General features: G+C 40.7%; 1 pseudogene; it reads left to right on the plus strand.

Annotated features, from left to right (window-relative positions):
- The first annotated feature begins 530 nt into the window (after window positions 1–530).
- Window positions 531–13,333, plus strand: part of LOC145002470 (4-hydroxy-3-methylbut-2-enyl diphosphate reductase, chloroplastic-like) — a 29,870-nt pseudogene continuing 17,067 nt past the window's right edge.

The following is a 13,333-nucleotide window of genomic DNA, read 5'->3' on the forward strand; positions in this document are numbered from 1 at the left end:
ATAATCAATATCATAATCGATTCCAACATTCACCAAAACCATCTTTTCCAAACGAAAACTTGAAAAAATTTGATGTTCAAGGGAAGATAAAGGAACTTTTTAAGCCCAAAAATCCTTACTTTCCAAATCCTGAGTCGAAGCAGAAGGTGAAAGCATCTTTTGCGAAAGGTAGAAGTGATGTGAAAAACATCAATCATTGGCTCGAGGCTAAAGGAAAACAATATCAGACGAGAAAGTATTGCCAAGAACAAATCAAGTCGGCTTGTGAGAGTTACTTAAATGACTCAATGAATGTAAGTTCATCATCACAAGTGTCGAATCCATCTGTGAAAAAGTGGAAAGAAATTCCCAAAAAGAAGGATGAAGGACATCGAACTGAGGATGGAAAAGAGCAAATCAGTGTTGAACCTTTCCCATTGAATGATAACATTTCAATGCCAAATCTGTTGAAATTGACTTAACTGATAGTTTAAAGTCAAAAGTTCGAAATTGGGTACTTGGTTCATCCTTTTATCATGCATTCCAAACTAATGTCCAAGGACCCAAAAAGCCTTAGGGACCTAAATTCTTCTGAATCGTCGCAGGTACTATGTGACGAGCAATACGATGAACATTGGTACATTGATAGTGGTTGATCTCGTCACATGATTGGGGAAAGGAGAATTCATGAGACTATCGAAAGTTAGATAATACAGGAGTAGTGAAGGTTGGTAACAATAACAAATGTAAAGTCAAAGGATATGACAAGGTGACGAATGGAAATTTTATAGTAAATAGATTGGCATATGTCAAAGGCTTACAACATAATTTGATAAGTGTTTCACAACTCTTTATAGGCACTAGAAATTGAGTGATTTTTGGTGAATAAGGAAGTGTCCTCTCTAACAAAGAAATGAAGGAGGTTCTTCTTAAGTCAAAAAGAAAGTGAGACATGTTCACACTCGACATGAAACCTATAGTTAGTGTTCCCTCTGTATGTTTATTATCGAAAGCTTCGTTAAACCTTAGCTGGTTATGGCATTGTCATCTTTCCCATCTGAATTTCAAAAATCTCAACAAGCTGGTTTTACATGATTTAGTTCAAGACTTACCTATATTAAAATTTGAAAACGATTATTTATGTGATGCTTGTGAATAGGGAAAGCAACATAGACAAGGTTATCCAATAGTAATCAATTCCAAGATCATCGAACGTTTGGAACTTCCTTACATTGATCAATGTGGACCTTCGACTGTTGAGACTCTCAATAAGAAGTACATATTGGGCATTGTTGATGATTTTTCAAGGTTTACTTAGGTTTTCTTTCTTCTACAGAAGTCTAAAACAAATCAAGTGATGATTAATTTCATCAAAAACATAGAGTTGAGCTTTAGGAAGAAAGTTCAAAAAATTAAGAGTGATAGTCATTTAGAATTAAAAAATTGGATTCTTGATTCGTTCTTGAATGAATTGGGAATTTGGCATAACTTTTCATCTCCTTACCGCAATAAAATGGTGTTGTAGAAAGGAGGAATCCCTCTCTATGCGAAGCTGCTAGAACCATGTTGACATATACAAATCTACCTTAATATCTTTGGACAGAAGCAGTTTCGACAACGTATTTTACACAACATCGTTCTTTTATTCATCGACATTTCAACATCACTCCTTATGAGATAATTAAGAAACGAAAACCTAATGTTAAATTCTTCCATGTTTTTGTAAGCAAGGTGCTTTATAATGAATCTCAAGGTGTAACGACTTGTTTCTAGTATGAATTTATCATTCCAATTATTTATATTTTCTTGTATGTAACAGCCCGGAATCTCAAGTATTGTTGAAATTATATTTATGGGGTGTTTTAAGGGGGGACTCGGCGAGTTGGAGCCAGACTCGCCGAGTAGGATCGCAGACCTGGTCGCGGGTTCGCGACTGGACTCGACGAGTCAGATAGGGACTCGGCGAGTCTGCGCTGTTTAGCGAAAACCCTAGCCGTTTAGGTTTGGGACTTATAAAGGGGGCTTATAGGCCGTCATTGTTCGTTTTGTCCTTCTGAGAAGAACTCTAAATCGATTGTGTGCATCTAGATCAAGATTAAAGGCCATTGGTGATGTTGAAGGAGTTGTTGTGCAAAGAAGAGAAGGGCTTGGCTAAAGGAACAACAAGGGGGTCACATTCTGAGGATTGGGGACACAGAGAACACATTATCCAGGTAAGAATTCGTGTATACTTTGCCATGGTGATGTATTTAGAGGATTAGGGTTTATGGAACCCTTTTATGGATAGATTGAATGTTACCCTTGTTCCCCAAACGATTGTAACCCTGTATTAGGACCCTTGGAGGTCCAGAACATCCCATGTCTGTGCATTTTGGGAATTGGTGAAGGTTTTGGATTGAAATCCTTATGCCTTAGGTCAACATGTAAATTATAAGTCTTGGGGTGTATCATGAGCACCTAAATGAAGACCTTATGTAATGGACCAGTCGAGGAAGGCCAGACCTATGAATGGTCGGAGCAGTTATGACCTTAGGAAGCAGTTTGCGCGACTGCATGGCATGGACTCGCCGAGTCAGATGAGCAGACTCGGCGAGTAGCTTGAAGAATAACTGGGATTCGTCGAGTTGTTCATCAGACTCGGCGAGTGGAGTCGGGGTGGCCCCGCGATTCTTACAGGAGTAACTCGTCAGGTCAAGGAGGATACTCGACGAGTAGAAGGGAAAACTTAAAGGATTGGAGGACGACTAGACTCGCCGAGTCGCCAGAGTACTCGCCGAGTCCGGTCGAGTTGACCGTGGACTGTTGACCAGAGTTGACCTATGTGTGATTTCTTATGGTCAGTTGTCTTGAAAGATAAAAGTATCAATAAGAGAATACATTATCCAGGGAGTTTGAAGCTCGGCGGATCAAGTGCAAGTGGTTTCAGGAGTTGCTAATTTCCAGTATCCACGAGGTGAGTCTTCTCACTATACTGTACCCGGAAGGGTTTGGCTGTGTGACCGGAAGGTCGGATATGATATGTGTTATAAGTGCTATAAATGGAAAGGTAATTGCTATGCGTGCTATGTATGTTATGTGGGCCGGAAGGCAGTATGTTATGTGACCGAAAGGTCGGATATGATATATGATATATGTGCTATATGTGTTAGGATAAATGTATTATGTGCTGTGTATGTTTATGGGCCGGAAGGCAATATGTTCTGGGCCGGAAGGCAATATGTTATGGGCCGGAAGGCGAATATGTTATGGGCCGAAAGGCATTTATCTCATGGGCCGGAAGGCGTTGTATTGTGGACCGGAAGGTCAGGGCCTGGAAAGGCGTATATGCGTAAGTTGTATATTGGGGAACTCACTAAGCTTCATGCTTACAGTGTTTTGTGTGTGTTGTTTTCAGGTCTATTCAGTAACACGGGACGGCACCGGCTCGATTGTACACACCAGAGAAAGAGTTATGTTTTGGAGGATCCTGGTTTTCTATTCAAGTGAAAATGAACTATGATTTGTACTTTAATTATGAATGAAACTTTAAACAAGTGTTCTAATAAAATGATTAATTTAAATGAAAAATTTTGCCTTGAAAATCACGGTGTTACAAATTGGTATCAGAGCCTTGGTTTGAGGGATTCGGATGCGCCTTCGGGTAAATCTGGACTCAAATTGAGGAAGTAAGAAAAAGTTTTCAAATAAATAGTTTTCTAAAAGAGAATAAGAGTTCAAAGAGAAAGCAAGAAAGAGCAGTGTGTACAATCAGCCAGAGCCAAACGGTGATTTCCCAAAATACCCTTACTTTTGTGTTATGAAATATCTATGATGCACTTTATGAGATATTATTGCATGCTAGAGACAGGCTAGGTATTTCATATCTTAGGACTAGAGTGGCCTGATTTGTGATGCCTTAGCCTAGGGTTTGTTGTTATATGTGCGTTATGCTTTTGAGTATGTGATGAGTGAGAGTATCCAATTAGAACGCACGAGGGGTAGAGTTACAGAGTTCAGGGGTATTTCCGAGGATGAGCCGAGAAGGTGGAGTTATCACAGATAAGGAGTCCTATGTATTCTTCGATGCTCGAATGCTGCTTGCTTTGTGCTTTGTGGAACTCTCGATGATGGGAGTCAGCTACTAAGTGAGTATGACGATATTCAGGAGGTAGATGGCTGACATCATTAGGAGCTCTTCAGCAGCTGATAGCAAAGAAGTGGGAGGACGACGAAAGAGACTAGGGAGTAAACCTAGCCAGATGAGTGCGCTGGTAAAGTAGAGGATTTCGCTAGAGAGCGGGCACGTGCGATGGGATTGGTGAAAGAGCAGGTCGAGCAGCTACTTAGGAGCTCTGGGATGGTCCGTGTGGAAAGTATGGGTAGATGTGGCAGGTAGTATGTGTTGGGTTTTAGCCATAAGAACTTTCCTATGTGCGCATGCAAAACCCTAATGCTTGGATCTAGGCTTCCTAATAAACATGCTTTTGAATCCAAGACTTCTAATAGCTAATTAGGCTAAATAACAACATTAAAACAGATCTAGAATCATACCTTTGAGTTCCTTGTTGATCTTGTTTGTCTTGGAGCTTCTAGAGTCACAATTGTCACTCCTCTAATGGCTTACAAACACCAATAGCAAGCAAGATGATTTAGGAGAGAGGAGAGGGGAGGAATTCGGCCAGAGTATCCTTGCTTTAGGTTGTGTCTAGGTTGTACACGAATTCCACATCCCAAGGGCCTATTTATACTTGTAGACTCCTTAAGGGTTTCACCCTAAACCCTAATTGGATAATCTTCTCTTAAGGCTATCCAAATCCATTCCATAGATAACCATATGGACGATTTGAGCTATCCTAAAGCTCTTAGAATCCGTCCAAGGTCAATCCTAATGGATTTACAGTCTAAAGTCTAACTATCAAACAATTGACAGTTCATACCCTCTTATTTAATTAATCTCTTTAAGTCACCAAATTAATACCAATTAATTTATGACTTATATTAATCAAATAACTAAATATTATTTCTTATAATATTTACTCTCTCTTAACAAATCATCCTTCAAGTTGCTATGGTGAAGGCAACCCAAAAGGACCATGCACCACCGAATATAGTTATAGCCTTAGACACTATTCCAACAGTCTCCCACTTGGATAAGTCTAGTAACTATACAAGTACAATACGGTTTGCAATCGTAGCTCTCAAAGACGCTGTCAACTCTGATCTAATCAATCTTGTCCTTCAGATAAGGGATCTTACAGTCCTCTGTTAGATATCATGCTGACAATCCTATGGAATGGTTAGTCTAGCATTTAGATTTCTCGATCTTCGATTTATTTGACATAGAACTTAATCGAACACATCAATTCAGTTCTGACCGGGCCTGGCACATAAGTCAAATCAAATCATCGAGTGGCCAAGATATCTCTTCTATCCTCATAGGATAAAATCTACAGATAAACTTCGACTTATATGCATTTACTTATTCATTAACCAACTATACACAACAATGCGTTTTATAACATCAAGTTACTGATGCGTTTTTCGCATTATCAATGCACAATCAATTAACAAATAATAAACCATATATCTAGGTTTTAAGACCATATGATATTATCGTCTTGCGATCACCTTTTATATCGTATTCCATAAGGTGATTCCAGCAAGCGCGGGTTTATTCCAATGCTCAAAACTAGTTCATAAGCACTCATGAACGTTGCAGCAACCCTTGCTATGTCTAACACCATTTAGACACTCTACACACCAATTCATGACAATCTTCATTCATATCTACTCCCAACATATGAACAATTGTGGACCATTTGAATAATTCGATTATTCCTAATAAACTCAATTATTCTGGAAGTCAAAACATGCAAAGTGAAACAATAGTTAAACAATTAACATGTGATAGTAACTTTACTCATAAATAAAACTCCTTTATTTAATCATCAAATGTTAATTACATTTATCTATTATACGTTTCTAATACTATCTAATCTATGCTAATATCATCCTTCAGCCTAATACTCCTAGCATGCTGCAAGTGCTTAACCCTACTCAGTCCCTTCGTAAGCGGATCTGCTGGGTTATCTTCTGATGATATCCTCTTCACTACGAGTTGTCCTTCTTCTACACGATGTCTAATGAAGTGATATTTTCTGTCGATATGTCGAGATCTACCATGATCCCTCGGTTCCTTGGTCAAGGCAACCGCACCTTCGTTATCACAGAAAATCTCCATGGGCTCCTTTATGGCCGACACAACTCCAAGATCACCGATGAAGTTCTTCAGCCATATTGCCTCCTTCGACGCTTCGCTCGCTGCGATGTACTCTGATTCGCACGTTGAATCAGCTACGGTTTCTTGCTTGGAACTTTTCCATGTCACTGCTCCTCCATTTAAGGTAAAGACCCAGCCCGACTGCGAACGGTAGTTGTCCCCATCGGTTTGAAAGCTGGCGTCACTATACCCTCGCACCTTCAAGTCATCACTCCCTCCAAGGACTAAGAACCATTCTTTCGTCCTCCGAAGGTACTTAAGGATATTCTTCACCGCAATCCAATGTGCTTTGCCAGGGTTCCCTTGATATCTGCTAACCATGCTCAAAGCGAAGGCTACATCAGGGCGAGTACAAGTCATAGCGTACATGATTGAGCCAACTGCGGAAGCGTATGGTACTCGGCTCATTTCTGCTATCTCAGCTTCGGTACTCGGACTTTGAGTCTTACTCAACTTGGCATTTCCTTGTATCGGTAATTCTCCCTTCTTTGAGTTTTCCATACTAAAACGTTTTAGTACCTTCTCCAAGTAAGTATTCTGACTAAGTCCAATTAGTCTCTTACTTCTTTCTCTTACTATCCTTATTCCCAAAATGTAAGAAGCCTCTCCGAGGTCCTTCATAGCGAAGCACTTCCCGAGCCAGGACTTAACCTCCTGCAGAGTCGGGATGTCGTTTCCTATGAGTAATATGTCATCGACATATAGAACGAGGAAGCTTACTACACTCCCACTGGCTTTGACATATACACAAGATTCGTCTTCGCTTCGTACAAATCCAAACTCTTTGACTTTCTCATCGAAGCAAAGATTCCATCTGCGAGACGCTTGCTTAAGTCCATAAATGGACTTCTCAAGCTTACACACTCTATTCGGATGCTTCGGATCCACAAACCCTTCTGGCTGAGCCATGTAAACATCCTCAGCCAACTTTCCGTTAAGGAAAGCGGTCTTGACATCCATTTGCCAAATCTCATAATCATGAAATGTGGCAATTGCTAGCATCACTCTAATAGATTTAATCTTCGCAACTGGTGAGAAGGTCTCATCATAGTCAACTCCGGGAGTTTGAGTAAAGCCCTTCGCAACCAATCGCGCTTTATATGTGTGTACGTTCCCATCCACGTCGGTCTTCTTCTTGAAGATCCACTTGCACCCTACGGTCTTACGTTCGGGCACGTAATCAACCAAATTCCAAACTTGGTTATCGTACATGGATTGGATCTCGCTATCCATCGCCTCTTTCCATTTTGTAGACTCCGAGCCTGCCATGGCTTCCTTATAGCTATTAGGTTCATCAAGATTTACTAGTGTACCATCACTAATATACGTGTCCCCTTCGGTAGTAATATGAAAACCATAAAACTGGGGATGAACTCTAACTCTATCGGAACGTCTAAGAGGTAAGGATTCGTCAATCGGTTCAACCGGAGTTTCCTCCTCGGGTTGAATGCCAGCGGTAGAGGTTCCTTCATCTATCGACTCTTGAATCTCTTCAAGTTCGATTTGCCTCCCACTGTCTCCTTGGCTTATGAGTTCTCGCTCTCGGAAAACTCCTCTCCTCGCAACAAAGATAACATTATCTTTCGGTCTATAGAAGAGATATCCAAAGGAAGTTTGCGGGTATCCGATGAAAATACATCGCTCACTTCGAGGTTCAAGCTTGTCGTGAGTATCTCGTCTTACGAAAGCCTCGCAACCCCAAACCTTGATATGTGCCAACGAGGGAGCTTTCCCTGTCCACATCTCGTGAGGTGTTTTGGCAACCTTCTTGGTAGGGACTCGGTTAAGGATATGGGCGGCAGTCTCTAAGGCATACCCCCAAAAGAAGATAGGTAGTGAAGCACGACTCATCATAGAGCGAACCATATCCAATAAGGTTCAATTAAGCCTTTCTGCCACACCATTCAGCTGCGGTGTCCTAGGAGGCGTCAATTGCGAAACTATTCCACACTCCTTGAGATACTCGTGGAATTCAAGACTTAGGTACTCTCCTCCTCGATCGGATCGAAGCATCTTGATTTTCCTACCCAATTGATTCTCCACTTCATTCTTGAACTCTTTGAACTTTTCAAAGGTTTCTGACTTTTGCTTGATTAAATAGATATACCCATATCTACTATAATCGTCGGTAAAAGTCACATAGAAGCGGTTCCCATCCTTCGTGGTTGATCTAAAAGGTCCACATACATCGGTATGTATTAGGTCTAATAGTCCCTCACCCCTTTCACAAGTACTCGTGAAGGGTGACTTAGTCATCTTTCCAAGTAAACAAGACTCGCATGTGTCATCTTCCCTAAGGTCGAATGACTCCAACACTCCATCCTTTTGGAGTTGGGCTATGCGTTTCTTGTTGACATGTCCAAGACGACAATGCCACAAGGATGCTTTATCCATACTAGTGGAAGAATCAATATTCAAAACATCATTTCCTAAGTTATCAACAATCATAACAGTTTCATATATTCCATTACATGGTATAGCTTCAAAGTAAAAGACACCATTTAGATAAGCCAAAATAGAACCATTCTCATTATTAAAATAAAATCTAAATCCTTGTCTATATAAACCATGAAATGAAATGATGTTTCTAGCCATTTCTGGCGAATAGCAACAATTGTTCAAATCTAAAACTAAACTATTCTTAAGCACTGAAGAATACACTCCAATCTTGGTCATAGGCGACGATCTTCTGTTCCCCATGATTAGATTGATCCTTCCTTGCTCCACATCCCTACTTCTTTTTAGTCCCTGCACATTAGAACAAATGTGATAACCACAACCGGTGTCAAGAACCCAAGAAATAGCATGATTAGAATCGTTAGATTTTATTGCATATATACCTGCGAAAGATGGCTTGATCTTTCCTTCCTTGATGGCTTGCAGGTAGTCCGGGCAGCTTCGCTTCCAATGTCCTATCTTGTGGCAGTGGTGGCACTCTGCCTCCTTCGGGTTAGAGCAGGGCTTAGAGGGATCAACTTTGGTCCCACTAGAAGAGGAACCATCTGGGGCTTTCACCTTTCGATAGTTACTTGAAGAAGCTTTCCTCTTCTTTCCCTTCCCTTGACCAATAGCCAAGACAGGAGCAGCGGATGGATTGGGAGTCGGTGCAACAGACTTGTCCTTGAAATTGCTCTCAGCAACCCTCAAGAGACCTTGGAGTTTACTTAGAGTGACCTCCTCTTTGTTCATGTGGTAGGTCATCCTAAATTGATTGTACATCGGAGGCAACGAGTGAAGCACCATGTCGATCGCCAAGTCTTCGCCGAAGTCAACATTTAACTTGCGAAGGCGGTCGACATACCTTTGCATCTTTTGCAAGTGCACGGTAAGAGATTCTCCATGACCCATCTTGGCGGAAATCATGTTAGTGAAGATCTCATAACGCTCTTGTCTCGCGTTTTGGTGGTACCTCTCCAACAAGTCTTGATGCATCTCGTATGGATACATGTCCTCGTAGGACTTTTGGAATTCGGAGTTCATGGTGGCGATCATGATGCAATGTACTTTCGTTGCATCTCGCTCATGGGTTTCAAAAGCGGTGATTTCGGCGGGAGTAGCAACTTCGGGGTTGATTTTCTCGAGCTTCTCGTCGAGGACATACTCTTTATCCTCATAGCGAGCAATGGTGCGAATGTATCTTATCCATTCGCCAAAGTTCGTTCCATCGAAGGTGACCTTTTGGCAAAGGCTCATCAACGTGAAAGAACTAGCAGCAACGTTGTTTGCGTTTGACATCTATAGAAAGGACAAAGATAGATTAGAACAAGAATCCCTAATTATCACCCAATAAGAAAAATTAGGGCTAGGATCCAACAATAACATTTACATACTAGAAAAGGGATGCCGTAATCCAACATGCAAATAAATTGAAGGTAAGTGAATGACGATTCACTAATTCTCCATCACAAAACTTAAACTTTTAGTCCTAAGTGTTTTTGAGAATTCCTAGATTCGGATGAGATTCATTGAACTATTCAATGGCATGTTTAAATCTCGATATGCCCCTCTTGTTTGTGACTGGGATGCCGAGGATCACAAAGCGGGTGTGAATTACCATGCAAATTCACATGGTGCCTTCATTGTAACGATCACCTATTCGATGTGCCGGTAAACCACACACGCTCCATCGAACTATGATAAACAATGAATCACCCTTTGCCACCTTTGCTTAGAACCAATTAGTGTGCCGGTAAACCACACACGCTCCACTAACATCTTAGCAAGGTGCAAAGTGTAATTTCATGGGATTGCATCAATTCACTTTTCCTAAAGTAACTAAGATTGGGAAGTTTTAAAAGAAAGTTTAGTTACTTCGTATTTCTTATTATACTTTTAATGAGAGGATGAGGTTGCCCTATCCTACCCGTTCGGCTAACGACCCTCCACCAATCAAGCAAACGGTGGGTGTGAGTGTACACCCATTAAGCGCCATTTTATAGGCCGCAACCTTATACCCACCTTATAGATCGGCTTCGTGAATGAGGCCTACTAGCGGTAAGACTAGCATTTAGTTATACATATATATATTATTCTAGTAATCTCATATAAGTATAGGGTTATATTTTAAACTTTTAAAATCTAGGGATTGAAATTTAAGTTGTCTAAATTAGAACTTTTAATCACAAACATAAATTTCAAAACTATAGGGTAGGTTTTAAACATTTAAAAACATGGAGGATCAAATAACAAATAATTTCAATTAACAATTAATATCTTAATTATCTTTATTTGATTTATCTTTGATTTCTTTGAAGATAATTACCAAAAAGAATCAAAATAATTAATTAATTATCATATAAGGAAACTAAATATTTAATTAGTTGATAATTACCTTTAACTAGATCAAGATAACACTTATATTTATCAAGAAATCGGATTCATATTGATCTAATTAGTTTATGGAAAGTTTGGATAAGATAAACACAAAGAAAACCCGAATTTGGCCCTTCCTGACGCTTGGACTCGCCGAGTGCCCAAAGGGACTCGCCGAGTCAGGCCTACTCGACGAGTCCACCTTGGAACTCGACGAGTCAGTGACTCAAAACCCAAAAAATCGAATTTTGCAGGTTTGTTTCAGTTATTCAAGCAACAATTTAAAGAAAACCAATCTAGGCTCTGATACCACTGTTGGGTTTTAGCCATAAGAACTTTCCTATGTGCGCATGCAAAACCCTAATGCTTGGATCTAGGCTTCCTAATAAACATGCTTTTGAATCCAAGACTTCTAATAGCTAATTAGGCTAAATAACAACATTAAAACAGATCTAGAATCATACCTTTGAGTTCCTTGTTGATCTTGTTTGTCTTGGAGCTTCTAGAGTCACAATTGTCACTCCTCTAATGGCTTACAAACACCAATAGCAAGCAAGATGATTTAGGAGAGAGGAGAGGGGAGGAATTCGGCCAGAGTATCCTTGCTTTAGGTTGTGTCTAGGTTGTACACGAATTCCACATCCCAAGGGCCTATTTATACTTGTAGACTCCTTAAGGGTTTCACCCTAAACCCTAATTGGATAATCTTCTCTTAAGGCTATCCAAATCCATTCCATAGATAACCATATGGACGATTTGAGCTATCCTAAAGCTCTTAGAATCCGTCCAAGGTCAATCCTAATGGATTTACAGTCTAAAGTCTAACTATCAAACAATTGACAGTTCATACCCTCTTATTTAATTAATCTCTTTAAGTCACCAAATTAATACCAATTAATTTATGACTTATATTAATCAAATAACTAAATATTATTTCTTATAATATTTACTCTCTCTTAACAAATCATCCTTCAAGTTGCTATGGTGAAGGCAACCCAAAAGGACCATGCACCACCGAATATAGTTATAGCCTTAGACACTATTCCAACAGTATGGGCCCGTACTACTGAAAGCAGAGGACCCATACTTGATACAGGGAGCATTCTGAAGGTCCTAAGGAACGGATTGAGGAGTGATGCTATGGTTCGAGTACCATACATCGGAACCGGTTGAGGAGTGATGCTATGGTTCAGGTACCATGCATCGGAACAGATTGAGGAGTGATGTTATGGTTCGAGTACCATACATCGGAGCAGATTGAGGAGTTATGCTATGGTTCGGGTACCATACACTGGAGCATATTGAGAAGGGATGTCATGGGATGAGTACCATGGTTCGTAGTAAATGATGCTTGTGATTATCTTATTATCCAGTCATGATCGATGAGGTAGAGGTCGGACGCTATGGGTTTTAGGCCTGTATACCATGATTGAGTATGAAGAGGCGTCCCTCGAGAGGAAAGGCGAGTGCATATCAGAGTATTTTGGTAAGGAGTTAAAGGAAGAGGAAAATTTCGGTCTGAGTTGAGCAATCAGTCGATAGAGGAGAGGTCATCTCCTAGGTGAGTGGTGCTATTTTGTTCGTGTGCAAGACATGGGAGGCCTGATGTTTCAGTTTTGGATTTGGGAGTACACCCTGCAGGTCGTTATCAATAATGATTTCCTCAGAGTATCAGGTAGCAGGAGTACCGCGAGGCAGTGACTTATCGGGAGCAGACAGTCAGTGGGGACTGAGGTGGTCGAGGACCACACCACACCTAATTGAGAATAGTAGGTTGTATTATAGTGGTAGCAGTGGGGAGTTCAGTCGAGTTTTGCAGTGCAGGGAGTTTTTGTCCATGTTGGGAGTGGGTCCCTGTCCTTGGGACAATTCCGACGTTGGAACATTGGTTGATGAGTTGAGGTGAGAGTAACGATGATTTTGCGGTGCAGTCTATGAGCCAGGGATGTTATTGAGCAGTTGAGATGCTTAGTGTTAGATTGGTATGGGATTTGGAACGATTAGAGGCAGTCGTGATGAGAAGTTCTTGAAGAGTTAATCAGAGGTTCAAAGTATAGAGGGTTGATTGATTTCCTTAAGGGGGAATTATCGGGCGTTGCGTAGCATTCTCCTGGAGCAGGTGCGATTTCGCTGGTGGAAAAATAGTCGTGGGTTGGTTGTGTGCTAATTGGTAATGGTTTGAACCCTAAGTGGGGGAGAACCGGGTGCAGTATGTAAAGCAAAGATTTGTCAAGAGTAGTTATAAGTGGAGTATAGAGATATGCTATAAGAAATCATGAGACT

This window comes from Lactuca saligna, chromosome 6, assembly GCF_052625555.1.
Source record: "Lactuca saligna cultivar CGN05327 chromosome 6, ASM5262555v1, whole genome shotgun sequence".
NCBI lineage: Eukaryota > Viridiplantae > Streptophyta > Magnoliopsida > Asterales > Asteraceae > Lactuca > Lactuca saligna.